The sequence below is a fragment of the Mandrillus leucophaeus genome, unplaced genomic scaffold, assembly GCF_000951045.1.
Source record: "Mandrillus leucophaeus isolate KB7577 unplaced genomic scaffold, Mleu.le_1.0 Scaffold193, whole genome shotgun sequence".
In the NCBI taxonomy this organism is placed as follows: domain Eukaryota; kingdom Metazoa; phylum Chordata; class Mammalia; order Primates; family Cercopithecidae; genus Mandrillus; species Mandrillus leucophaeus.
The window spans coordinates 1,975,638-2,000,436 of NW_012101954.1; the positions used below are offsets into that span (position 1 = coordinate 1,975,638).

The following is a 24,799-nucleotide window of genomic DNA, read 5'->3' on the forward strand; positions in this document are numbered from 1 at the left end:
AAGCAGGACACACCGGAATGCGGATTTTTCTCTGTGTCTTTCTGACCCAGCTTTGGAGTAGATGCATTTACTGAACACGTATGTTGCACACAGATGTTCTGACTGGCTGTGAACAGGCTCTGGGCAGGAAAGGTGGAAGGAATGTGCGTCTCCATTCAGAGGATGGAGCACCAGTGTGCCTAGCCACCACCTACCTATGGAACAAAGTGGAAGAGAAAACGGCTCAGGCCAGAGATTGTTAGGGGTTTCCGTTATTACCTGAGAGTGGGTATGGTGGAGGAAGGGAACTAAGGTAATTGTTTTTCTTTCATTGCCTTAAGGCTTGAGTGAAAGCTGCTCCATGTGAGTTTTTTGCACACCAGATCATGGACTACAGCATGTAGCCACAAAAGTCTCCTGAGGTCCACCCTCTGACTTGACTGATGTCACCCTAGGACTCTGGGAGAGTAGGTTTCTGATAGGAATAACAGAAAGTAGATCCATCAGAGCACAGGGAATGAAATGGGGAGTGAAAACCTGAGTTGTTGTCTCTGCTCTTAGAATCAAGTAGAAAATTTTCTCCCCAGAGTCACCCCTGAAGTCCCAGCAGTGCTGTATCACTTCTGCCTAGGGCTTCCAGCCATAGTCGCTGAACCCTCTTCTGGAAGTGTCTCCTGATGAGTTAAGTTGTGCTATTTCCCCACACTGGGTGAGGGTTGGTTTGAATGTGCCAAAAGCTTTATGGTGAGGAAGCACTTTGGTTTGGGACATAGGGGTGTGGGAGGTGGACGCATGGACTGTAGGGCTGATCATTTGAGGCAGGAGGTCTTCTTGAATTCTGAGGCATTGTCTATGGGATTTGCATTGAGTCTTTGGTAGGAAGAACTATTCAGCCAAATTTCTATTTGGTCACCCCATTCCTCTATGATAAGTCTACATTGGGGGAGTGTCTCTTTGCATGACGTATGAACATCTTGGTGGCTCTGTTACATATGGCCAGGTTCCAAAACATCGTAGCCCATGCCGTGGAGATGATAGTTCTGTGTCTCTCTGCACTGGTTTCATGGGTTTGTGTTTATAGGGATCAGGAGAGGAGAAATCTTTTGCATAGATTGACCTCAATAGGTGGCCTTTTATTCCATACGTGGTTTATCTCCAGGTATAATTTAAGATCATAGCATATGCAGAGCATAACTGGTTCATTTATTTATTGTACGAGCTATAAAAAAAGTGTTCGTGGTAGTGAGAATATTTCAAAGTTTATCTCCTCTAATATGGCACTAGTTCCTGAAGCCACTTAACTTTACTCCAGAGTGTTTGGGGTAGCCCACTGAACAGTATTGATATAAAATTCTGGTCTCTTAACTCCCTGAAGAGGAGGAAAGTCTCAAGGGACTGATGCTGGGACCCTAGGTGTAAATGTATATCCATCGGGGAGGAATAACATGTGTACCCCTGGTTCCAGCTCCTGCAGAGCTGGTCTAGAGAGGGGCCCACAACCAGCTGTCTGATCATATGCCTAAACTGTGATACCATAGTGGAGATTGAAAGGATTCTAAATATGGCATGTGTAAAACACCAGCTTGTTCTTGAGCTGAGCCTTCCCTGTGGGTGTCAGCAGGGAAGAGAATGATCAACATGCACAGCTCAGGCTGCAGGTCAGTGGTGATGATACCTGCCCCTGGCTTGCCCACATCGTGGGTCACTAGATGGGTGCTGTTTGTACATTGGTGGCTGTGTCATAGCTTCCACTACAACCCAGGGCAAAGTGAAGCATTCCATCCTGAATTAAGCTGATATTTTCCAGTGAAATGACTTACTTGCTTTGACCTCTTGTGCTGAGCCGCTGCCAGACTCCTGGATTCCTGGATGGGCTATTCACAAGGGGCTCCTCTGGCTGGCACCATTCTTCAGCCAGTCCTTTCCACTGTGGGAGGGAGCCAAGGGAACTCATTACCAGGGGACAACACTGGATGAATGGGGACTCAGCTCTGCTGGCAGGCTTTCACTGCAGCATCATGTGGCACCCAGCCTCACAGTGCAGCCAGATAGTGACCCGTGGATGGCACGTGGCACTCTTTGTTCTTAGAGTGACTGCATGGGCACGGTGGCAGTGGAGACCATGGGGCCCCTACTGAGGTCCAAGAATCCATTCTTTGGGAGCCTAGTCATGCCTGTAGCTCCATGTTGTGACCTTCCATTAACCCAGTTTTCTTAGCTGTCCTTCTGTTTCTCTAAGTTCAAAACACAAGTCGTATTTGCTTTTTATGAAAGTGTAAGTAGGATGATGTAATGGACTTACTGTGCTCTTTCATTAGGTTGCCCCCCCCTTTTTTTTCCAAGGAGGAAAAGGTGAAATGGGAGTAGTAAAGATTTCTAAATAACTTTATTCCTAGTTAAAAAGCATTACATGTTCACTGTTTACAATTTTGAATATGTAGAAAAAGAATAATTAGAGAATATTTACTTGTAGCTTTATGGTGTATATAATTCCATTCTCTTTTCTGCATTAGTATGCTTTTCTATGAAAATATGTTCATGATAAATGATGTTTTGTAATTTCATTTCTCTTAATATTTCATGAGAATTTCCTTGTTACTAAATATTCTATGACATTATTGCTGCATATATAATCCCTTCTGAATATATATGATAGTATTTAATACTTTCTATAGTTGGACATGGATTTTTAAAATTTTTGCTGTTTTAAACAAAGCAGATAGGTAAAGTGTCATTCTGAGAGGTTGAGTAACTTACCCAAACTCATTTACCTCGATAGGGCTGGGCTGTGCATCTAAAAGTGACGCTTATTTCAGGTATGTCTGGGATCTGCTCACAAGGCTGGGATGGGAGCTCAAGGGTGGTGCCTGGTCCTAGGAGTCAGGTGCAAGCCAGGGCATTCCATGAGACAGCCCGAAGCCTCCTGGGCATAAAAATTGCAGCAGGAGCCAGGAAGGTGGGAAGACAGCAGTGTGTCTGGAGTCCAGGGAGAGAGGTGCTACTGAAATGGAGAATGAGTGTCAGAGCCAGAATGGAGAGTTAGAAGTAGGATGGAGAGAGAGGAAGGTGGTCTTAGCTAAGGTTCATGTCTGGGTTCTGGAAAGAGCTTGTGCCCCTGTTTCATAGTGCTTTGAGCTGAGATGGCTGCAAATCAGACCTTAGACATCTGGGGCAGGAGCAGCTGATCTGTTCCATCTTTTGCTCAGCTCTTTCCAGTAATGTGGGCACCATACCTTCACATGCCATTCATTCTGTTTCTGAACTGCAGTAGCTGCTAGGAGGTTTTTTTAAATGTTGTGTTAGAAATAGGCCACCTTACAACTTCCCATACCCTGTGTTCTGGTTATGCCCTCTGGATCTACCATGAAAAATCCCTATCCCTCTTCCATATTTTGATGGCTTCCCAAATAGTTGAGCACTAACCTTTCATGGGTAGGCGGAGAGTATCTAAAGCTTGGCTCTTCTAGGCTAAGACCTTTGCTCTATGCTTGATGGGGTTTCCTACCATACTTCCTTCTTAAGAGGGATGCCAAGGGCTGGGGAGCTCATTACCAGAGGACAAAACCAGATGAATGGGGGATGTGGGATATGGCATTGTATTAGTTTGCTAGGGCTGCCCTCAGCAAACACCACAGACTGGGTGGCTTAAATGACAGAAGTATATTTTCTTATAGTTTTAGAGGCTGAAAGTCTTAAGATTAAGGTGCCACAGGGTTGGCATCCTCTGCAGTCTCTCTCCTTGAATTTCAGATGGTTGCCTTTTCTCTGTGTCCTCACGTGGTCTTTCTTCTGCATACACATCCCTGGTGTCTCTCTTGTGTATCCAATTTACTCCTCTTACAAGGTCACCAGTAAGATTGGTTTAGACCCACCCATATTAGTTCATTTAACCTTAATTGCCTCTTTAAAGAACTTGTCTCCAAATATAGTCAGTCACATGCTGATGTTCTGGGGGTTAGGGCTTCAATATATGAATTTGGGGGAAGGAACACTATTCAGCCTGTAACAGACACCAAAGAGATCAGTACCAAACTAAGACTGCACTCCTGCCTCTTGTGCCAAAAGTTTTCTGTAAGGAACTGTATTGTCATTTTTTTCTCTAAGTACTTGAGGAATTGATGATGTAGTTGTTTTTTTTTTTTTTAATAGCTTTTAAAAATTATAGAATCACAAGTTGTGGCAAAATACAGGAAAGTCCCCTGTATCCTTCATCCTGTTTCCCCTGCCGTTGATGTCATGGTAACTGCCATACAATAGCAAAACCAGGAAATTAACATTGCTATAATCCATAAAGTTTATTCAGATTTCTCCAGATTTTTTTTTTCATTGTAGAGACGAAGTCTCACTCTGTCACCCAGGCTGGAGCACAGTGGCGCCATCTTGGCTCACTGCAGCCTCTGCCTCCTGGGTTCAAGTGATTCTCGTGCCTCAGCCTCCCAAGCAGCTGAGATTATAGGTGCCTGCCACCACACCCGGTTACTTTTTTTTGTATTTTTAGTGAAGACAGGGTTTCATCATGTTGGCCAGGCTGGTCTCGAACTCCTGACCTCAAGTGCTCCACCTGCCTCGGCCTCCCAGAGTGCTGGAATTATAGGCATGAGCCTCTGCGCCTGGCCAAGATTTCTTCAGTTTTTATATGTGTTCATTTGTGTGTCTGTCTATAGTTCTGTTCAATTGTATCAAATGTGGATGATGCAGTTTTAAGAATGCAGATTGGGATCAAGGTGAAACCAGATAATTTTGAGTTGTGCATGTTAGGCAGACACACGCACGCACGTGCACACACACACACACACACACACACGGCACAGAGACAGGGACTGGCAGAGTCTCCTGAGGATGAATGTTCTGGAGAGAATGGGAGCTGGCCAGGGGAAAGGGGTTCTTTGAGAAGGGAGCTTTTGCTGTTTGCCTGAATACACAGGACAAGTGCTGCAACTCAGGAGGCACACATATTAGACACAAAAATGTGTCATGTTTTCTTTTTTTTAATCACTTATCGTGAACCGCAGTGCACCCCTCAGTGTTTCCGTTAATGATGCAAAGAGAGTAATTCTCAGATTTCATCTGCCAAGTTTTTGTTTAGTACAAAGGCCCCCCGAATACTGGCCAGCAACCAGAGAGAACCAAATTTCCTTTCAGATCCCTGGGAGCAAAGAGTTATTTTGCCTCTGATGAGTTTTTATTTTAACTCGACATTGGGTAAAATGTGTTTTAATTCTCCAAAGAACATGGATCGGGTATGAATCAAATATACTGTGACTGCAGTTCATCTGAAAAAATAATTAAAAAGCCATCCCTCGTGGGAGCAAGCATTGCTCATTATATTCTTGCAACTTCATTGATATTGAAGTTTCCTTCATTAATTTATTTTTCTAAAATAAATGGCACTCTAAAAGTGGTCAATTTGTTTTGGCGTTATTCCATTCCCTCTCACCAGCTGCTGGTCACATGCCATTTCCAGTGTGTTTTTAGCAACCTGCTAGGAAACAGCCTGTGGCTCTTATCTGGTGCTTCCATATTGCCTGGGCTGATAGGTGTTTCTCATTCATTCACAGCCACTCATAACTCATGCCCTGTGGTTCATGGCATCACTGTTGTGCTTGCTGCCTGGGTGACCTTTGGACAAGACTCTGTGGGCTCTGGAGCCTAACAGTCTTGAAATTCAAATTCTGGCCCCTCCACAACTCCTGGGTTTTGGATGAGTTTCCAGTTGCCCTGAGACTTTTGCCTTTTCAGTAAAATGGTCTGGTCTACCTGGCCAGGCTTTGCATGAATGTCAGGTATCCTGTACACTGTGGGGATTGGTAAATGCTGCCCTGTTCATCCTTATGGTCATAGCATCTCCATTTCCAGATGTAGAAATTAAGGCACAGGTGGATACATGACTGACCTGTTTAAACACAGGAGCAGATCTTTGGACAAGAGCCCTTGGAACCTGATTTTCGGCCTGAGATGTGATCTATCTTATAGAGCTGAGAATAGCAACCTCTTCAGTCCTAAACCAGCAGGGCTCTTCTTTTCCTGAAGACCCCCTCCAGTGGCTCATCTCAAAGTGCACGAAGTGCTAGCGTTGCCCCAGGCAGAAGGAAAGCCAGTTTGTATTAATTTGGAGGCACCACAGAGTATGGCCATTGCCCCAGTGTGATGTATGGATTGGCTTTCAGGGTTCTAGCATGTTGCTTCTTAATTTGGAATCATATTGGCTCAATTTTATTTTAAATGATATATTCTTGTTTTAGTAACATTGAGAAAAACAAAAATGTAATAAGAAAATGTAAATAATATATAATCCAGATACCTACAGAAAATTATTGTCAGTAGTTAGGTATATTTTATTCCAGCCTTTTTTCTTGGTATATAGTTTTGCTTAGTTAAAAACCATACCATAAATAAACCTGCTTTTTATCAGCTGGCATATTATAAAGTTTTTCTGTGTCATAAACAATATACATCATTTTAGATAATTGCATTCTATTTTGTCAATCTAGAAATGCTGGAATTTGCTAGTTGGGCATTTAGGTGATGAATGTCTTCGTGGCTTTATTTAGCCTTGTCCACGTTGGCTGAAAACTTTAAGAGCTCAGGTTAGTTCAGATAGATTCAGTGTGAGCTAAAAGCCAGCCTCGTGGCCTTGCGGTGACTTTTTCCAAAAGATAAATGAGTGAGGCCGGGAGTGTCCTGTAGACAGGCTCTGGGCTGGCTATGGGTGTTGGCATTCTTGTTTTGCAGCCCCCTTCCACGTCTGCTCAGGGATCACAATCTTAAGTGCTGAAGGGGCTCAGTTGACAAATGAGAAAAGCAGACAGTGTGGAGCCTGGGGAGCTGGTCCTTGCCTCATCCTCCACCATTTGTTGCCCTGTAGGAATGCAAAGTTACTGTTTCCAGATCTTCTGATTGTTAACAGAGACTGGAAATCGGTATTTTTCAAGAGGATTGAGTTGCCAACTCATTGAAATCTTCTCCAAGCCCTTTGTGAGTCAACATTGTTTAGCATGTCTCGAACACATGGTAGCTGGAACACACACAGTGGCTTGCCATGGTGGGCTCTTTGCCCCAGACCATGAATTTCAAATTGCATTCATCTTTTGAGTTGCAAATAAATAAAACACGAAAAAAGAAAAGAAAGGAAAGCTGTCACACATTGTGAATGTCATAGCCAGCAAAACGTGTTCTTTGCTGTGGTTCTGAATGTTAGGGGTATTGGATTTGGAGGAAGGGGATTGGGGATCTTGCACAAACACAGGACAACCTGGCAGGGGTGAGGGGAACACCACTGCTGAGTGGACCTGCTCCTACTGACACCTTGCTTACTGCCTCACAATGATGGGGATTCCCAGGATTGGAAAGAAATGAAACCATTTTCCCAAGCTTAACATGGCCAGAAGAAGAAAAACACGGTTCAAGGTTCCCCAGAGAGAGTATTGGGATGCATAAACCAAACCTTTTGGGGCTGGCTGGGGCCTACAGATATTTACTGTGTGTGCAAGAGCATCTTTGAAGAAACTTTAGAACATAGCACTGAAGTATTTGATAGGCAGGAAACAGGACCAGAGAGACCCATGATGACCTAAAGAAAGGTGAAAGTCCACGTGAGGGAATTTTCCTTCCAGAAGGATGTCAAAGACTACTGCTAGTTACTTCTTCACCCCGGCTTCCTTACTGCACCTAACTAGACAAGGCACACCGATCTTATTTGCTTTTCAAGTGCGGCACAGGTATTGTTCTTAAAAATGATTTCGAGACATTTCCTCTAATAACATGCATATTGTTGCTCTTCAGTTTAAAGGAGTGTTTACTTTTCTGAGAGAGAATAATCTTGGCTTCATTTTCTTTTTGTCCTTTTCATCTACAAGAAGCATTCTGTGAGAGCAGATGGCATGAAAGGTTTGGTTTCTGTCGAGCATTGTGTTTTGCTATTGTTAACACTGGGATTTGAGGTTCATAGTCTTCCTCCTTAGTGGGAAGTGAGTTATTCATTGCTAGATAACTTTTTAAGTGTTAAAATGCCTCACAGAAGAGTCTCTTGTGGATATTTGCTTTTGTCTGTCCAGTACCTTGTTTTTTCCACTGGGAAACTACCTCTCCCATCTTAGGTGGTTGCTGTGGGTTGCAGAAGTGGCCATGTGGTCAGTCCAGGCATGGTCAGTTGTGACACATAGAAGGTCTACAGTAGTCTATAGTGACAGACCCTAGAAGTGGGCCACTCAGAGTCCACTGTGAGGTGAGAGAAGTGGACCAGCTTCTCTTGTAGGACTGTTACTGAAAGAACTCTGAATACCCAGAGATTCCAGTGTCCATCATTGCTGCCACATGCAGAGAACTTGCCTAAGAATGAATGAACTTACCTACAGAGAAAAGTAGACCAGGGAAAAGGGAGAGCAAAAGGGCTTCCTAGATCCAGCCGTGCTTGAAGCTAGCATCTAGCCCTTAGAATCCTAGTCACTTGAACACATAAATTATCCTTTCCAACATCTACAGCTGCCAGGTTTCTGCCTCATCAGGCTTGAGTGCCCTGTCATGTCATAGAAGTTGGTCTGGATTGCTTCCCCCTTGAGGTATAACCAAGCATCTTTGAATAGGGATAGAGTCCAGGGAAACTCCGGTAAGGCAGTTGTTCTCTGCTCAAAGTGCTAGTTCTTTCACAGTACAAAGATAACCACTCATGAGACTCTGAAGAACCCCTGACCCTATGCATAAAATGAAAGGGGCTAGCTTGAAAGTGTTGGCTTAGCTCTTCATTTCATTATTTCAGAGGCATTGAAGTTACGGAACTTAGAAGCCAAAAGGAATGTCCCCTCTCCACCTTTCTCCCTACCTATCAAAAACAAACAAAAGTATTTTAAAAATAACCTGTTGGTAGGCTTTGTGCAGGAGCAGTAAGTGTTTAATAGCACATTGCCTATGTGGGCAGGAGCATGTTGAGCATGCTCAGTTTATTCAATGGTTCTGTTTATTGAATGGAAAAACTATAACCAACCCTGGCTCTTTTACTTGACTGCAGTTGCCAGAGCTACCTTAACTCTCTCAAATGACTGCATATTGTCAGGAATGAATAAGCTAAATAAATGAATATGTTCCATTCCCAGCGTGGCTTTGCCATTTCATTCCTGCCAAGCCGTGTGTGTGTGTGTGTGTGTGTGTGTGTGTGTGTGTGCACGCATGCTTATTTTAGCCCACATAATAGACAAATATGAAGATACCAAAGCCTTGTGTGGCTAGTGGACACTCATCAAAATTGAGGTGTATTTCTTTAGCACTCAGATTCAAGAATTTGGCTTAAGAATGTCAGGAGTCATTGTTGGCTACTTGAAGCTAAAGGTTCTTGGATGTGCTTTGCAGGAGTGGGGGCCATACCCTTTTCGAATTATGTGGAGATTTATGTGTATGTGTACCCTGGGAGGAAAGCTTTCACTGGATTGAACGAGGTTCATGACCCACAGAAGGTTAAAACCATATAAAGTGCTAATGTTAGACTTTGGTGACAGGCATCTTGGGGTGAGATAAGTCTAGCTAGTTGAGGGTGAGATAGGCTGTATGGAGTGACAGATGGCATTTAGAGACTGGAATGTTGTTCACTGTTCAGCTCTTAGCTTGTTTTGCTCCCTGGGGAGCCACTGTACTTACAACAGGAAGCATTTAAGCATCACTTAGGCAACTGTGGTAAAAAGTCAGAATGCATTCTCAGCAGCATTGGAGACGCCCCTCAGCCCTCCACTCCTCCGAAAATTCCTCTGGGGCTGAAATTTTCCATCCCTTCTTTCAGCCTAACCGTGGGTGTTTTGGGTAATATTCAGCAGATTTTCTGTGCTGGTTTGAACTGATGCACAGATAGGAAAATCAAACTTTTTTTTTCTTTTTTTTTAGTTCAAAAACATTTTAAAACAGCACTTGGATCATTAATAGAATCTGAACTCTCAAAGTCAAAATTTTCCATGTGTTCTAACTAAGAAAAAGACTCACTGTTGGGGCAATGAAAAACAAAGGCAGAAAGTTGTGAGGGACTAAACAATTCTGGGGACACAAATGAACTGGGCAAACTTTTTATTGGCAAACCTTTTTTGGGATAGTTGGTACATTTGAGAAACCTTCTATTTTATACCACGGCCTCCTATTTCAGGTGTCGGGGGACTGAGGGAGGATTGGCGTTGAACTCATTCTGATGTCTCTCCAAGGAAAGATACTTTTCTCCCTTTCTCTCTGTAATGTTCCAAGCAAGTGGGGCCAATGGGTGTGATTTCTCACTGCTTCCCTTTCTGGGCAAGACGCTGTTACCATAAGAACATTCACATTTGCCCACCTGCCTTGTGGGTTGTTAATGGAGTTTACAAAGGGAATTTGGATTCCCAGCAAGAGGTCTCATTAACACAGCAAGGATCTAATAGAATCTAAAATTGTGTATGGACACTGGAACCTTTTGAAACCTGGTGGTTTCTATTATTAGATCTAAATGATTTCACCAACCCTGGCCCCAGACTATACATTTGTATCATGGGGCAAAGAGCCTTCTCTTCATCAAGGTAAATCTACCATATTGATTGAAGAACATGCTAATACCTGTGATTCTGGTGCCAAGAGAAGATAAAAAGGCCATTAGGCAGTACACAGAGGAAAGTGTCTCCCACATTGGTGCTTTTATTTTATTTTTTTAATATCGGCCTTGTTACTGGTTGTGTGTTTAATACTAGGATTCATTACTATCATAAAGAAAGTTTAACAGCTGTCTGCTTATTTAGACAAGTGCATTAAGTACAGGTGAGTTTGAATAGTGACCATAATAACACTGAATACACTAGCTCCCGTTTATGGGGTCATAGCTGTATGACATACAGACAACTAGTATTTTGCATATAGTTTCTCACTCCCTCTTCATAAAGCCCAAGGAGATAGAGGCTGTTATTCTTACTGTATAGATACAGGAGCTGAAACTCATGGGGCTTAAGCAACTTGTTCAGGGTCGCATAGTTAGTGAGTGGCAAGGCCCAAGCTACAATCCCGGTCTGGTCTCCATTATCCCAAGGGCCTTGTCTTTCCCATCATATGCTACCCCTCCACCATCCCCAGGTATGGTTACATCCACACCAGGATAATATGGGACCCCAAGCATGTCACACTAAGCATGAAAAGTGACTCAACCCAACTACCTAAATAGGTATACAGCTCTTTCTCAGTATAGTACCCACCTGCGGTGCTTTGTCATTTTAGCAGTAAAGTGTGGAATGGTGAGGTGTTTCTAGGCCAGGAGAAGTCTGATGGGTCTGGGGTATTCAGGGTCTAGTTCCGTGGGAATTTTAAAAACTCTCATCAGATAAAGCATTGCTCCCACAAAAAAATCATGTGAGTTGTTTTCAAAATCTCCTTGTAGTAAAGTGAGAGAAGCTCACTCACCAGACGGTTTTGTTTACATTTCAGGCCTGGCAGCATTTAATTGGTATACATTCACTGCACTTATGCAACTTGGACTTGTGTGTTTCACTCCCAGACTTGATGAAGCTGACTTGCTTTTCTGAGCGAGTCAGGAGTGATTTTAAAACATACTAGACTCCAGCTGGGACAAGAATGGTAAGAAGGTAGGGCAAGAAAGACTTCATGGATCGTGGATGAATACATGAGGAAGAACAAGAAGTAGAGACTACATAATTCCCAAGACCTTTCATCACGGGGAAGTAATCAGCATTAGCAGTTATTGAGCTCTGTGGTGTTCTAAAGACCTTCAAGAGTGGCATGTCCCCATACATGAACTGTGTTTGCAGAAGAAGGTGGTTACACGATGGATGGATTGGGAGTAGCAAAGGCAGGTCTTCTTAAGGCATCCTCAAGGACTTGATGTCCAAGTGGCTGAACTGCCTTCCAACTCTATGTCCTGAAGCCACATTTTCCTGAAGTCATTGAGATAGCTTTTTAGTGACCTTCAGAAAAAATGACAGTCTCTTACTGGTCTGTCTGGGGGAGTTGAGAGAGGGTCTGGAGATTAAATTGGGTGAGGGACCACGTGTTCCATGTTGGAGCATTGGTGCAAAGTTGGGAGACTCAGCTCCTGCAGCTTATGATGCCAGATTCGTATTTCCAGTCTTTTTTTTAATTAAAAAAGTTGTAAATTGTGGTAAAATATACATAAAGGTCACCATCCTAACCATTTTTAGCTGTACAGTTTGGTAGTGTTAAGCATATTCACATTGTCGTGCAACAGATGTCCAGAACATTTTCATCTTGCAAAATTGAAATTACCTATTAAACAACAACTCCCATTCCACCCCCTCTCCAGGCCCTGGCAACCACCATTCTACTTTCTGTCTCTATGAATTTGACTACTCTAAGTACCTCAGAGAAGATCTTAAGAGTATCTGTCTTTTGTGACTGGTTTATTTCACTTAGCAGGATGCTGTAAAGATTCATCCATGTTGCAGCATTGGGTTAGAATTTCCTTCCTATGTATATTATATACCAAATATTCCACTCTATGCTTACACCACATTTTGTTTGTCCATTCATCTACGAATGGACATTTGGATTGTTTGCACCTCTTGGCTATTGTGAAGAATGCTGCTGTGAACATGGGTGTGCCATGTATTTTCAGCTTTATAAAAGTATATCTCCATCTGGGTATCCTAAGGTGTGTTAAACCTAGTAAATCCATAATTCATCTCCCAGGTTTGCCTTATCATTGACCAGCCTTGTCCTCCTCTCTCTTGTTCTGCATTTAAAAGTGACAGCCTCTCATGGATCAGGCCTCCTGCACCTCTCATATGTCTGGCCCCCAGCATCCTCTACTCATCCCCTCCCTGCCACAGGCCAGCTCTCAGCACCGCTCAATTGGACCACTGCATCTACCTCTGATGAGTTTCACTGTGCCCAATCCAGCCTGTCTCCAAGTTGTCCTTCATGTTGCCACTGTTCCAAAGCAGGCTGTGAACTTGATGAACCTAGAGAGATGTGCATTGTTCTAGAACCTTTGTTACAAAGGTTGCAAGAGCTCTGCGTGGGATTTAATTTTATTTTGTTACATGTCCAGTGAGTAATAACCATATGGTTATGTGTATTAATATAATGCATATGGTGAGATTATAGTATTGTATTTTTGAGACACTTAAAATAACCTGGCTCCATTTTAACAGAAGTGTTAAATTTAATTGTCTACATTTTATTCATTCATTCAACACATATTAATTAATGACTTACTATGTGTCAGTCCCTGTACAAGGTGCTAGGGATCTATGGATGAATCAGACGTAGCTTCTGTCTGTAGGAGTAATAATAAAATCACCCAATGTTTATTAAGCACTTATTGTGTGCCAAAGACTGGGCTAAGTTCTTGACATATATTATCTGGTGTAATTCTCAAAACAACCCTGAGTTAGTTTTTATTCGCCGCACTTTATGGGAGGAAATTCAGATGCAGAGAGCTTGAATAAAGGGACAGCTTGGGGATTTGAGTCCATGGGGTTCTTTGCTTCTCACGACGTTCTCGACTACTGTCTTTTCCTGCTTCACAGCAAACTGTACCAGCAAGTGCCATGCAAAAGCCAACAGTTTGAAACAGGAAGGGCAAAATGAAACACCAGGCTGATACGTATGCATTTATAGATGTGGAGCTGGAAAATATTGACCACATGTGCTCAGGAATATTTTATAAGTGTGAATAATGACCAGTTCCTTGCAAAGAGACAGGCTTCCAAACCGTACTTGCTGTTAGAGAAAGGAAACAATATTCTGCATGTTCTTAAAGCAAGAACCCAAGTAAACATGGTTTTTCATAGGTGTCAAATGCTGCTCCCTGATGCGATGCATTACGCAGGCAAAGAAATAACATGACAAAGCCTCTCACAGCCTCAGAAAGGAAGGCGATGTCTCTGAACTGGCCATCTGGATATAGCTAGGAGAAGCATTTTCAGAATTTGCCAAGGTTCACAGCTGAGGAGAGGGGCCAGTGGCGTTCTCTGCTGTCAGGGAGCCCCTCCTCCTCTTCCTCTGTGAATGGGCAAGCCCTGCTTCTTCTGCTGGGTTGTATTTTATTTTATTTTTTTTTGAGACAGAGTCTCACTCTGTCACCCAGGCTGGAGTGCAATGGTTCGATCTTTGCTCACTGTAACCTCTGCCTCCCAGGTTCAAGCAATTCCCCTGTCTCAGCCTCCCAAATAGCTGGGACTACAGCCATGTGCCACTGTGTCTGGCTAATTTTTGTATTTTTGGTAGAGATGGGGTTTCACCATATTGGTCAGGCTGGTTTCCAACTCTTGACCTCAGGTGATGCACCTGCCTTGGCCTTCCAAAGTGCTGGGATTATGGAGTGAACAACCACGTCCAGCCTGGGTTGTGTCTTCAGTGTGGAAACACACACACACAGGAGTAGATGAAGGGAAAAAACAGAGATTGCTATTCATCACACAAAAGCCAAGCATGTTCTTTTAAGAAATCACTGTTGCTGGAGACTTTCAGGCAAGTGAGGTGAGCATTAAACAGACTTTTAGTGTAAAATCAAGGAACAGACTTTTAGTGTAAAATCAGGGTGGAAGATTAGGTTCAGTAATTTGTGGTTTGCAGTGATGACTGTCTTAGCTTTGACTGGTAGGAAGCTCCATTGAGAGAGTGCGTATCGTCTGCAAGGCACTGAGCTCACTGTTGCCTTTATGACTGTTCACTTCATCTTTATAATGGCTATTTTTCCTCAATAGGAAACTGAGGCTCAGCAGAATTAGTAACTTGTGCAAAGTCATAACTCCTAGTATATCAGTGATAAGACTTGAATATAATGTTCACTGATCAAATCTGGCCTCAAATTGAGATTTCACAGAATAATTGATTTTTTTTCCATTATGGAAAACTTAAAACATATTCAAAATTTAAAAGGATAGTTGAATGAATCTATTCAACTATAGATTGTGTGCCCATTGTCCAGTAATTATCAGCACATTGCCTTTCTTGTTTTATCTTTACCCCTACCTGGTCTCCCTTCTCCGTGATTATTTTGAAGCAAATTTTAGATATACCATTTTATGTGCAGCGTTTTTGTTTTGTTTTGTTTTTTGTTTTATACAGGGTCTCACTCTATTGCCCAGGCTGGAGTGCAGTGGTGTGCTCTCGGCTCACAGCAACCTCTGCCTCCCAGGTTCATGCAGTTCTCCTGCCTCAGCCTCCTGAGCTGCTGGGATTACAGGCATGTGCCACCACACCCAGCTAATTGTTGTAATTTTAGTAGAGATGAGGTTTCACCATGTTGGCCAGGCTGGTCTCAAACTCCTGACTTCAGGTGATCTGCCTGCCTTGGCCTCCCAAAGTGCTGGGATTACAGGTGTGAGCCACCATGCCAGGCCTATTTGCAGTTATTTCCAAAAGTTATTTCAAAACATAATCACAATCCCATTCTCATGGTCGTTACATCTAGAGACTTTATCAGATTGAGGTTTCATTTCTTGGAGGCAAGAGGTACTTAATCGGTGACAATGATAATGATGATGATGATGATGATATGTACTTCCATCTTGGGACACATGTAGCTTTCTATAGTGTTAATAGCTATGCTTGGCCATGGCCTTGGGGATGATATTTAAATTCCATCATTACTCCTTTGATTACTTCTACTAAGAGAATCTTCCCCATTTCAACTGTTTTGTTATCCTGAGTTAGAACTGGAATGAGAAAACGAGGAAAAATCCTCCACAATTACTGAAAACAATTTAAAATTTAAGATTTTTTTTCAGTTATTTTTCTCCTTAAGGTATATCCTGTTAGGAATACACACTGAAATTACTGTGTTTTAAAGTAATGGAAAATGGCTTCTCTCTTTGCAGTTATGACTCTAATTCAGTGAACAATTAAGTTTGCTTCATTTTGCTTTTGATTTTTATAGATTGCTTTTCCAAAAATATATAATTATGTAAGCTATTTACAGGGCTTCAAACTCAAATCTACAAACCAAGAATATTCTGAGAATTCTAGCTTCTAAGCCTGTCATTTCTATTCCGTTTCTTACCTTAGAAGTAATCAGTTTTTCTTTGTTTTTGGATTTTATCTTTCTGTTTTAAAAATATGACCAAATACATTTATATATTACTAGCTCCCTTTTTTTGTAATAAAATATAGTTTACTATATACAGTTTCTCTACTTTTTCACCTAAAAAGTATACTAAAAATCAGAGAATATTGCAGTATATAGAGGATCAGGATAACTAGCAGTATATAGAGACATAGAATCATTGAATTTTTAGAGCTGTTAATAATAGCAAATGTGGCACTCTGTGCTACACACTGTTTTCAGTGGTTTGCATAAAATAGACATTCTGTGCTACACACTGTTTTCAGTGTATTACGTAAAGTAATTCATTCTTGTAACAACAGTAATCTTCTGGGGGTATGTACTATTACTATCCTCATTCTGTAGGTGAGGAAACTGAGGCACAGAGAGGTTAGGTAACTTGCCCAAGGTCTCAGAGCTAGTAAGTAGCAGAACTTGAATTTGCATACAGTTGTCTGCTGTTAAATGCCACATTACACTGCTTCAGAATTGCCAGAGTTTAATTTTCTGATTTTTTTTTTTTTTTTGGAGACAGAGTCTCGCTCTGTCGCCCAGGCTAATTTTCTGATTTTTATGAGTCAGCAAATTACAACCCCAGGATGGTTATGTTAAAGGTCTAAATACTCATGTGGACTGTCCCAAGGATTATTACTTTTTCTGATGGTACTGGCTTTTCTTTCAGCTTGTTGTTGAGTCTGGGCTTTGATTTTTACCTAACTATAAGCTAAAAACTTAGCCTATTATTTCATGGTTGCATAGAAGACATGAGACTCCTGGATCAGAAACAAAGGACTTTATTACTCATTGACAATAATCAGTATGTGTGTCCGTTCCTCTTACCATAGGGGTGATGGTGAGGACCAGGTGGATGTCTGTACCCCCAGTGAGTTACAGGAGAGGAATACTGAATTGGGGAAGTACACTACTTTTATGTAGAGCAGGTAAGCAAGCCTACCTTTTGCCCCAGAGGCATACCTCTCTTTCTTCAAGGTTGCTTACTGAGAAATGGCTAGGCAGTGAATGGTCAGGGTCTTGCGTTCTTGGCATACCCAGCAAGACATGTAGAAGCATAGAGACCCATGGGGCACTGTCTCCCAAAAATGCTTCCTTGCACAGATTTTAATTATTTTAGAATAAAGAGAAAAGTGGGTGCCCATACCATTTCTTTGCTGAATGACTTCTTTTAAATACGTTTCTCAATATTCCCTGACACATTTACTCCAGGTTTTGTCATTCTCAAATTCTAGCTGTAGCAAAAAGAGTCAACTCTTCAAGACTACCTTTAACAAATTCTAAATACTACTACATTACAAATCTATGGGTTTTCTCCTTTATTTGTAATGGGGACCGTTTTGGAACTAGCTAGAGAGATTAGGTTGACAAGCATTGATGAATTACATTACCATATAATAGGTGGTTTATTTTTCATTTCCTTTTCTATTTTCCTGGTTGAACTTCTTCTCAATGTTAAGCCTAGTTTTTCTTGCCAGTGAGTTTTATAATTCTGTAAGTTACTGCCCTTTCTAACTAAGGCCCTGACTACAACTTCACCTTTCCATGGTAACACATATTGAGCTTTGATTGGTAACACTGTTTGGAGGCATCCTTGGTGAATTTCCTGATCAGACTTCTATTTTTTTTTTTTTTTTTTTTGAGATGGAGTCTCGCTTTATCGCCAGGCTGGAGTGCAGTGGTGCCATCTCGGCTCACTGCAATCTCTGCCTCCCATGTTCAGGCAATTCTCCTGCATCAGCCTCCTGAGTAGCTGGGGCTACAGGCACGTGCCACCACGCCCAGCTAATCTTTGTATTTTTGGTAGAGATGGGGTTTCACCATGTTGGCCAGGATGGTCTCAATCTCTTGACCTCATGATCTGCCTGCCTCAGCCTCCCAAAGTGCTGGGATTACAGGTGTGAGCCACCACATCCGGCCCAAACTTCTTATGGTAAATAAGAAATATTAAGGGTTCAAGCCCTCTGCATTTAATGGTGAGAAGTGGCCTTTTAAGTTGCAAGAGGAAATGGCAACACAAGGGGCTTTTGTAAATGTGGTGTAACTTTGCTCCATTGAGGAAAACTAGAACCCGAGGATCAGAGGCATGGAGGGAGAGAACACAAAAAACAGGACCTGGACTAGAGAAGAGAGGTCAGGCCAAGGAGAGCAAAAGCTATCCAGAACGCAGCACCCCTTACCTTAAAACCTAGCCCACCCCTATTAGCTATGAGGATGGGGATTGTTTAGTTCAACCAGCCTGATGATTGCAAGTATGATGTGCTAGACATGGAGTAAAGCCTCAGCTTTGTCCTCTCTTCTGAATTTTCATGCAAGGTGGTAGACTCTGGAATGGCAAGTGGATGGGAGAGTGAAAGGCTTGCCACTTCCTTCTTGGGGAATTCTCAGGAGATTTCACATGAGTTGCAGAGTGAGTTGCTGAACAGGTATCTGTGCCTATATGTGGTCACTCTTTTAGGAGATTTTACACTTCTCAATGGGCCCCTTCTTGGAGGGTTTTTTTTTTTTCCTGTTTAACCAGGCTTAATGGGGTCTTTCAGGACCTTAAAACTGTTTCAAGGGACACCAGTGTTAGCCTGAGAAACATAAGAGGAAATACAAGACCTAATTATTAAAGTTTGCACAGCTTGTAATGGAGAGAGCACTGCTTAAGCCCTTCTTAACATAGCCAGACCACCGAGCAAGGAGTCACAAGTGGGTTAGTGATTGAGGGTGAGGGCTCTGGAGCCAGATTGTCAGGATTTGCTCCTACCACTGACTAGCTCTGTAGCTTAGTTTCCTCCCAGATACAACGGGAATGATAATACTGTTTCTCTTATTAGAGATGCTGTAACGATTATAGGAAGTGACATGAATAGGTGCTATGACTGGCACATAGTAAGTGCTCAATGCATTATTATCAAACAGAGGATTGGGCACAAGCCCAATCTACTAATTTACATGGTTTCTAGATTTAGGATACAGTAGGTTTTCTTGCTAAGTATGATCTGGAGCTGCACTGTCCAGTATGGCTTCCACTAACCACATATGGCTATGTAAATTAACAAAGACAAATACAATGTAAAACTCAGTTCCTCATTTGCACTAGCTAGATTTGAAGACCCAGTAGCCACACGTGACTGTTGGCTAGCATTTTGGAGAATGTAGATTGTTGAGCATTCCTGTCGCTGCAGAAATTTCTTTTGGATAGCTCTGGCCTGGAGGGTTTAACCTTGAGGGATTCGATGACTGCATGTTTAATTTTGGAACCTTTTTCCTGATCCCAGTTTCTTTTCTACAAATAGAAAAGAATGCATGTCGTGCAACTTTCAGGAATGTACAGACTTCAGTGATTATAGGATTCACAGAGGTGAGGAAGCCCTTGCAGACACAATAGAGGAGTAGGAGTTTCTCCAAGGTGAAGGCTGAGGCTGTCCTGAGAGTTGGCCAAGGGTCCTTTCAGCGCCTTTTAGTCTGAATCTCCTGTACGGACCCTCTGGGTGAAGGAGGCTGTATTTCCTCCATTGCTTTGGCCCCCAGGAGGACATTCCTGAGTTCAATATTTTGTCCTGTGTCTCTCGTAGGCACCATATGTCCCAATTTGGGTTCCACAAATTTGGTCACTGTGATTATGGGGCACATAAGGCTTTCCATTTAAGTTGCTGAGTATAGATCATTAATCTTGCTCAGGCTCTGTCCCCTGAATCTGCAAAGAGGAAAAATCCATCCTGAAAGGGGCCGGAGAGCCAGGAAGCCTTTGTCTCCCTTTCTTTTGGGTTTTATCTCCATGAGAAGTGGGTGAAGGGTGTCAGCTGTGTATTTGTAGCTAAATAACCGGCTGTCTTCCCAGCTGACGATGTAAAAGGAAACCACCCACTTGCATTAAAATATGTTTCTACTTTATGAGCTCTGAGGGTTCATTAGAGATGGCGTTAATAAGGACTTCTGTGCTCAGCTGTCAGCTTTCTGCCTTACCTAGTGGGCAGGTAACACGAGCAAAGCACTGTCTAGGTGCCAGGCCCCATGGGGCATAAGTGGCAGGAGGTAGAAGCTATGACTGTTACTGCCCGCAAAGCATGAAGGGTCTCTGGGAGACAGCCAGGTGGAAGGGGATTTCTGAGCTGCATTTTAAAAAGTGGGAGCGGGCCGGGCACGGTGACTCACGCCTGTAATCCCAGCAGTTCAGGAGGCTGAGGTGGGCAGATCACGAGGTCAGGAGTTTGAGACCAGCCTGGCCGACATAGTGAAACCCCATCTCTACTAAAAATACAAAAAATTAGCTGAGTGTGGTGGTGGGTGCCTGTAATCCTAGCTACTTGGGAGGCTGAGGCAGGAGAATCACTTAAACCCAGGAGGCAGAGGTTGCGGTGAGCCGAGATCGTGCCACTGCACTCCAGCCCGGACAACAGTGCAAGACTCCGTCTCAAAAAAAAAAAAAAAAAAAAAAAAAGTGGGAGTCAGTCTTATAAATCTGTGGAAAGGGAAGAAGGGGAGGGGGACATTCTGGGAAGAACAGGTTATTAAAGTTTTTATTTGAGACTATGAGAACAGGATATTAGAACAACTGTATTGCTTCCTAGTTATGCAGTCAGTCTTTGCATAATTGACTTAACCTTGGTTTTCACATCTGTAAAGTTTGGAGGCGGTACCTACCTTATGGGCTTATGAGTACCTACCTTATGGGGCTGTTCTGAGGATGAATCAGTTAATACAGGTGAAATATTCAGATTCCCACCTGGCTCAGAGGAAGCACTCGGAAAATTAGCTTTCGTTATTATTATTTATCTTCTTCCTCTGCATATTGCTCTTCTTATTGAAAGAGAAGTAGTTTTTGGAGTTGAATTCAAATGCCATCTCTGCCAGTGACCCTGTACAAGCCACTTGGAGCTTTCTGAGCCTCAGTGTGCTCATCATTAAAATGGGGTAATACTATCTGTATTATGAGGATTCTTGTGAAATTTAAATGTGGTATTGTCTAGAACATCCCAGTGCAGGGCCCAGTATAGAGAAGCTACTTAGTAAGTGTTAGTTTCCTACTCTCCTCCTCCTCCCAAATTTCCTGGTAGTAATTTGGCAACCTGTTTAGTTAAAAAGTGATGAGATGAAATGGCATTTGAGGAAGATTAACTTAGCAGCTGTGTGTAGGATGGATTAGCTCATGTGCAACAGTGCAACTTAGAATACTCTAAACATTGTTTTTTTTTTTTTTTGGTATCTAGGTATTTGTGTCATAGTTACAAGATGGTTCTTATATCATTATAATAGCTTTTTCCATGTGTCAAGCTACTCTGAATGCTTTACATGTATTTGCTGATTCAACCCTCCAGACAACTATAAAAGGTAGGACTTTTGTTCACATTTTACAGATGAAGTAACTGAGGCCAGAGAGATTAACTTGCCCACGATCACCCAGTTAGTGTGTGGTGGTGTGGGATTTGAACCCAGGCTTCAGAATCTATGCTCTTCACCTCAGTGATTGACACTTTTGAAATTCTAGAGACAGCAAGTGGCTGTTTGTTGCATTTCTGAGTTACGGAACATGGTAAGACTAGGAACTACAGAAGGTTAATCAGGGGAAAAAGCACAGGCTGCCAGGAGATTTTATCCTAGTCCAGAGAAGTTGGGTAGGGGAGGGCAGGCCCCCAGGATTTTCTAAACTTAGCTGGGATGTTGTACCCTTCTCTGCACTCATCTGGGCCTGTCATCTGCTCTACCTGTGGAAGCTGCCTTGGGTGCCGTATTAGGTTGTTCTTGCATTGCTATAAAGAAATACCTGACGCGGTGACTCACGCCTGTAATCCCAGTACTTTGGGAGGCCGAGGCGGGCGGATCACGAGGTCAGGAGATCGAGACCATCCTGGCTAACATGGTGAAACCCCGTCTCTAATAAAAAAAATACACAAAAAAATTAGCCGGGCGTGGTGGCAGGCACCTGTAGTCCCAGCTACTCGGGAGGCTGAGGCAAGAGAATGGCGTGAACCCAGGAGGCGGAGGTTGCAGTGAGCCGAGACCGTGCCACTGCACTCCAGCCTGGGCGACAGAGTGAGATTCTGTCTCAAAAAAAAAAAAAAAAAAAGAAAGAAATACCCGAGACTGGGTAATGTATAAGAAAAGAGGTTTAATTGGCTTGTAGTACAGCAGGCCCTACAGGAAGCATAGTGCCAGCATCTGCTTCTGGGGAGGCCTCCGGGAAGCTTCCAATCATGGTAGAAGGGAAACGGGGAGCAGGCATGTCAAATGGCCAAAACAGGGACAAGGGAGAGAGAGTCGGGAGGTGCCACATACTTTTCAACGATCAGATCTTCCAAGAACTTGCTCATTATCAGAAGGACAGTACCGAGCGGATGGTGCTAAACCATTCATGAGAAATCCACTGCCATAATCCAATCACCTCCCACCAGGCCCCACTTCCAACATTGGGGATTACAGCTGAACATGAGATTTGGGTGGGGACACAGATCATATAAGGTGCTATGGCAGAAGAATGTGGCTCTGCAGCAGGAGCCTCTACCTCTCAGCTTTGCAGGCTGGGCAGACCTTCCCCCATGGTTCACTGGCTGCAGCCAGGCCTGGCAAAGGTGGGCAGATGCTCAGCCACAGATGGATGCCACACTGCTGCCAGCTCCAGCACCTCCTGATGAAGCGATTCATGGGTCCTGCGTGCAGGTCAGCGGGCAGTGCCAGAGGGGGTGCCAGGCTTGTGTTCCCTCCTCCTCTGCAGCATTCCAGTCCATAGCTTGGACTCTTTCCTGTCAACCTTGGCCTCCTACCTGCCTCCTCCATTCTTCTGCACACCTTTGCCCAGGACCTCTACCCTGCTATAAAGACATCAGCAGCCCCCATAGCTCACAGAGTGCTGCTTTGAGCCATGCCAGCCCGCTGCTGATGTGACACAGCTAGCAATTACTGAGTTCTTCCCACGGGCCAGACACTGGTCTATGTACTTAGCACAGAGAGGCCAAGTCACTTGCCTGGGGTCACACAGCTAGAAAGTAGCAGTCCAACCTTGAACCCTGGCAGTCAGGCTCTGGAGCCTATGTACCCAGCCCCTACCATTTGCACCCGGAGCTCTCACCACATGTTCCCATTGTGTCCTAAGCTCTTCCTTTTGTTGCCTTTCCTTTCCTTCTCTCCTTGTTCCCAGCCCCACCCCTTCAAACTTGCTTTCCCTCCTGTCTTAGGGTCACACCCAATGACAGCAGCTCCTGCCCGGCATTGGAGCCATTCAGGTCTCCTGTGTCTCTGGGCCTAGGTTCAGGTCAGCTTCCTCTCTTTCTGGTGCCTTCCTCAGGGGTCCTGATGCCTGTCCTTTCTCATAAACATACAATCACAATAGATGACAATGTTTACCAAGCTTGAGTCTCTGCTGGCACTTTGCTGAGCACTTCACAGCCCGTGAGACTCCCCCAAGCGGATTTTATGGAAGAGGGGATCCAGGCTCAGGGACACTGGCTTAAAGCGGTGGGACCCAGACCCCAGGGGCCACTGACTCCAGACCCAGGTACATATCACAGTGCCAAGGGGCCTTTCTGTGCTTACAGAAATGCTCAACTGGCATAGTGAATTTCAAATCAGTGCTTAAACTGATGGCCCTTTTTGTGGTTCAGGAAATTTGTGACAGGGTGATCCAAGAGCACCACTCATCTGGCACCCTCTGTCACTCAAAAAAACACCCCTGACACACACTCACATGCTCATGTGAGTCGACTCTTTCCTCCTGGCTGGGTTTGCACCAGTGTGCCTGTGTGTATTGATCCGGGTTCAGAGACGCCCTCCGCAACCCAGAGAATGAATGCCCTCTGTAAATCCCCCTTTCTATGGGGAGATGTGAGTGAGTGAGGGAATGGTGAATGAGTGAACATTCGACTTCCTGATTGCCGCCTCTCTGAGCAAGGTGTCTGCCCCCTCTTAACCACTCCAGCATTTCTGGAAACCCTTGAGAACATTCCACTCAGGAACTGTTAAATGTTAATGAGGGATCAGGTCAGGAGTGGCCCCCTTGACCTTTGCCCTTGGGCTTTGCCACACTGCCATTTTAGGAGGGTGATTTATTGAAGTGAAGGTAGAGGGGGTGAGTGGAAAGGAAATCACCCTTTAAAATTTATGACCATTTTCTCTGACGTTAAGGTGCAAGCCTCTGGCCATGCAATTAGAGGTTGTTAGGCAGCTACAATGGGAAATTAATTCTGCAGGCTCCCTTGCCTGGTTGTGGGCAGCACTGCTCCAGGGCAGGTAGAAAGTCGGCTTGTTTCACTGGCCTGGCCAGAAGGTTGTAGTGTTTTCCTGAGAAGGGAATGTGAGCTGGTTTAGGTGTGTTGGGGTGGGGGGTGGGGGAGAGACACTGAATCAGTGCATGAGTGACCAGCTAGGACTGAGCCTAAAGACCTGAGAGTCCCTGGGAGGCTGTGGGGTCTGCCACCCAGCAGATCCGTGTCAGGGGAGTGGGGCTGTCGCTCAGTGAGGTGACCTGGTTCCTCTGGCCTTAGGGAAGGACAAACTTCAACTCTGAGACTTAATTGAGTGACCTTGGCCAAGTTACCTAGCTTTTCTGAGCCTCCCTTTCTTGGCAGTTAGATGAACCGGAGGTTTATTTTGCTTAGTAAGTAGTCTTTTCTCTTCCTTCATCTTGTAGGGTTTGAAGCTTCTAATCTCCCATGGGTTTTGTACTTTTTCTTACTTGGGATGTTTGTTTCTCTTTGTCTTTAAAAAAATTACTTTTCCTCCTTTTTAATTTTTATGTTTAAAATATCTTCTATTCATTAACCTTCATGGAGCTTGTCTGTGTGCAACTTCATCTCAGAGCGCTCAGGCTTCCCT

At 43.6% G+C, this 24,799-nt stretch overlaps 1 protein-coding gene across 2 annotated transcripts in view; it reads left to right on the forward strand.

Annotated features, from left to right (window-relative positions):
• The window catches only part of SLCO3A1 (solute carrier organic anion transporter family, member 3A1), a 327,687-nt gene that overhangs the window by 64,653 nt on the left and 238,235 nt on the right, over window positions 1-24,799 (forward strand). The gene's annotated exons all lie outside the window — the stretch shown is intronic.